This window comes from Pinus tabuliformis, chromosome 4_1 (genome assembly GCF_031772625.1).
Source record: "Pinus tabuliformis cultivar Carrire ecotype Pingquan chromosome 4_1, CPIR1, whole genome shotgun sequence".
NCBI lineage: Eukaryota > Viridiplantae > Streptophyta > Pinopsida > Pinales > Pinaceae > Pinus > Pinus tabuliformis.
In genome coordinates this window covers 809,016,973-809,021,001 of record NC_142303.1, presented here as the reverse complement: position 1 = coordinate 809,021,001, position 4,029 = coordinate 809,016,973, and positions in this window count along the sequence as shown.

Below are 4,029 nucleotides of genomic sequence, written 5' to 3'. Positions count from 1 at the left end.
GGTAAGGAAAAAGAGCACATATTTTGAAACACATCTCTTAGTGTAGCTTGAAGGACTGCTTAGCATTGTCATATCATTATGTCTTCAATGACATGCATAGTTTCAATCGCTAAAAGTCATTCCATGTATTTCCTCTATGTGTCTTGCTTCCTTTTTGCTTACTTAACCAACTGTCGTCATATAGCATGTTGATTGATTTTCTTTGCTTGCCATCTCGTTCTGGTGATTTCGAAGGTTTTTCTTTGTGTGTTTGGGTTTTCGTAGCTATGTGAACATCCGTCATACTCTCGCACAAAGTTGTAAGCATTGTTGCGCAAGTGTCATCACGGTCGTCCGAAGGTCTATCCCAAGTGTCGCACTTGTCACTTTCACCTCTAGACAGTCCCACAGAGGGTCACACTTTGCTATGTTGCCCCAATGGTCAGTATCATTGTGTTATCAAAGTATGCTAAGTGTGTGAACATAATGTCGAGTCTTCATGAGCTCACTTGCCTTTCACACTTAGCCAATTTCTTGAAAATCTCTCAACGAACCAACTCCACTTCACCGGACCCTGACTGAGCTGCACTGTGCAGTCTCAGCCCTTAGTGGTGCTACCTATCTACCAGAACTACACAATGCGTGAGGTTGTCCTCTGGGCCAACGACACTGCGCAATTCCAGGAGTGAGTAGTTGTCTTCCTTCCTAGAACTGCACAAAAACTACCTCACAACCTATCTAAACTGCACATTTCCAAAGCACAGTCATCAAGCCTCCTTCCTGCCTGCTAGAACCTCACATTGCATAGAGAAATGGGCTTGCACTACTCTCAGAAAACGCACATATATGTCCTCCCGGTGACCTCTTTTAGCTGGGACTCACTTCTCTCTAAAACTTTGGAGAACTGCCCAGTTGGTCCTCTGCAACCCTGTCTTGTCTTCCCTCCAGAAACTGCACAAAAGTGCCCCTTAGGGTCCCACCTTATAGCTACCATTAGTGTCCTTCATTGTGCAATTCTGCCTCCCAGTGGTCATTGTGTAGTTTTCCCCGACACTAAAGACTGTGCCCTAGAGTTCCTCATCCTAGCTTGAGTTGTGCTCTTCGCAGTCTTAGTGACTTGTCCTCCCTCCCTATCACCTGAACATAGAAAACAATGCATCATACTATACTAGGAGATTTTGGATTTGATGTCATCCTGTAACGAGTGAATTACAGGAACATGTACACAGATGGATCATGGCAAGATGACGAACGGGATGAATAAGGAGCACACATACTTGAAGACTTGCTTGCAGCTAGATGAACGTACAAAGCACATCAAGCAACAAGCAAAAGGAACACATGCATTGAACCATCATGTAAGACCAAGACCATAGAAGACCCTGCAACACTAAGCCATGCATAGGAGAAGATAAAGCACACCAAGAGTACATCCATCACTCAACAACGCAACAAATTGACATGGAAACCACAGTAAGCCAGTACATGTCGGCAATGTCATGTCGAGTTGTGTCATGAATTGTCTTGGCCACATCACTACTATGGGTCATACCCATTGTAATTGAATGTAATGTAAAGTGTAAGTCCAATGGACACACACAAGAAGTTGAAGAGTCACGTCAGTTGAAAAGTCATGGGAAGTTGAATGTTCATGAGGGTAGTCCAAGAGTCAAAAGGGTCAAGCATCACCCTTGGCTATATATACCCCTCCCATTGTATGATCAAGGACTTTTCACCTTGGCTCCTCCCACATAGCCTTGAGAGTCTGTAATCTGTTCTTTGAGGAGTGAGGAATGACTCTAATGTCCCACTACTAGGACTAGTGATGTATGGTGTACATATGTGTCTTGGGACTTTTTCTTAATTCAGAATCCTATTAAGGCCCACACATTTTCATGCATGTTTTGTAGATGTTTGTAAGAATACTCTTTAAACATTTGTAATGCATGTTTTCTTAACCTGTATTAAGATAGTTGAACTACTTCGGTTGTTTTAGTACTTACATTGTTGAATATGTGCTATATTGTTTCTCACTGCTATCTCATCCTTGTGGACTACTTCACAGGACATTATACAGACCGGTCTTCTTTACTGGTTATAACGGCCGTCACATCCGTGTGTACTACTCTGCTAGATGGTGTACTTGTTTTCCCTTGTACTTCGGTTTTAACGACTGATGTGTCCGTTGTGGACTATTCCACTGGTTGCTGGACATACCCTTCCTGGTTCTCGTGTGTTTCTTCTTGGGTGGTACTACTACCTCTCACTTAGAGGCTCACTTTAATCTCCCTCCTTTGAAGTAAGAGAACCTTGACACAGTTACATTACGCACTTATCAGGCACACGTACCTTGATGTTTGAAGATACCAGCGTAACACTTCATGTACTGACAGTTAGAGCCAACGCAGATATCTAAGTATATGGAAACTAGGCCTTCATCCCGGATGGGACTCCTACACCAAACAATGTTGAGTTCTAGTTGGGACTTCACATTGGGGAGATCCCCTTGGTTGACGAACTTCCAACACCATCAACAAATTCATTGGAAAACAAACTTGCCTCGAGCTTGTTAATGAGGACCATCACTATTCCCCTCAATATCTTCATTGCCTTGGATCACCAAGGAGCTCATTCACTCATAAAGTTGATAGTTTGGTTGCTTGAGGTCTTTGACCAATGAATGTTTCTCAGTGTTCTTACAAATTTGCGCTCAATGCTGGTTGTATTACTTGTAAGCCAAGCACTAGATGGAAAAAACAAATACCTAAAGGGCCAAAGACACATTAAATTAGAAAAATCACATGGCTAAGAGGCAAGACATCCTTAAACTCTATTATTAATATTTTATGGCGCAAATGATAACACTATATGATAAATCACAAACCTTGGGGGGTGAGCCTCATTAACTCAATGAATTAGATTTCGTCATCCTCAACCGCACAATTTGTCTTTTTATTTTTGGAAGTGTACCTAGCAAGTCATAACTAGAGAATAAATTACATGCTTGGGCAAGTGAATGAAACATGTAACCAATTATTTGGGCATGTGGACCATTAAACAATGTGATTTGTCTTTTTTAGGGAGAGATACATGATTTGATTGGGTTTTACCACCAAGTCAACAAACTACAAGACAAATCATAAAGATAAATGCTTGTAAGATTTTAAGCTTGTCATTTATCTTTCTTGTTGCTTTGGTTTTTCAACCACTCCTCCCTATGTTTTTCATTCACCTTGGGCATGCTTATTTACATATATTGTCTGTAGTAAGTTCTTCTTACATGTTTTCAAGCCTATTTTACGTGACACAAGCTCCAAAGGGTGTGTTTTCTTGCAAGCAAGCAATATTTTTATGAAAGGATGATGTGCATTACCTATGAATGTTTTGTAATATTCTTGCTCATAAGGTTTTGCCTTGGTTTGGTCCTACACATTTCATACACTTTTAGGCAGTTTCAATCAAGGTCACATTTCCCATTGAAGATATATTTCTTTATTTTTTATTTTTATCAAAGTTGGTAAGTTATATCAATAAAAATCTATAATTAAGCTAAATAATGTTATTGCATCATACAACATATCTTTAGATTTAAAAAATGATAAGTAGTTTTAGATCAAAATACAAAAATTACATATATTTTCTAGCTAGATTTCCTTGTATTTACTACCATTGTAGATTCTATAAAAAGTGCCTGATATGCTAATGACTTTGAAAAAAACAAACTTAATAAGAAATATGGTTGCTTGAGGCCTCTTCCAGACCCACGTTGGTTGGCATAGATTCATATTCTCCGATCTCCATATTCTAAAGGAGTTGTTGCATCATATTCTCTTCGCTTAGTTGTCCATGACTTGAGTTTATAAATAACCTCCAATTGGATGCCCTAAATTGAACATCTTTACACATAATTACTACCAATTTCCTTATCATGTCACATTTAGCCTCAAGGATGGTGATTTTTTGCTTTAATTGAACTAAAGTACCAATAATAGAAGCAATTTAAGAAATTATTTGATGTTAATTATCATGCACCTTAGATGTAAGTGTAAA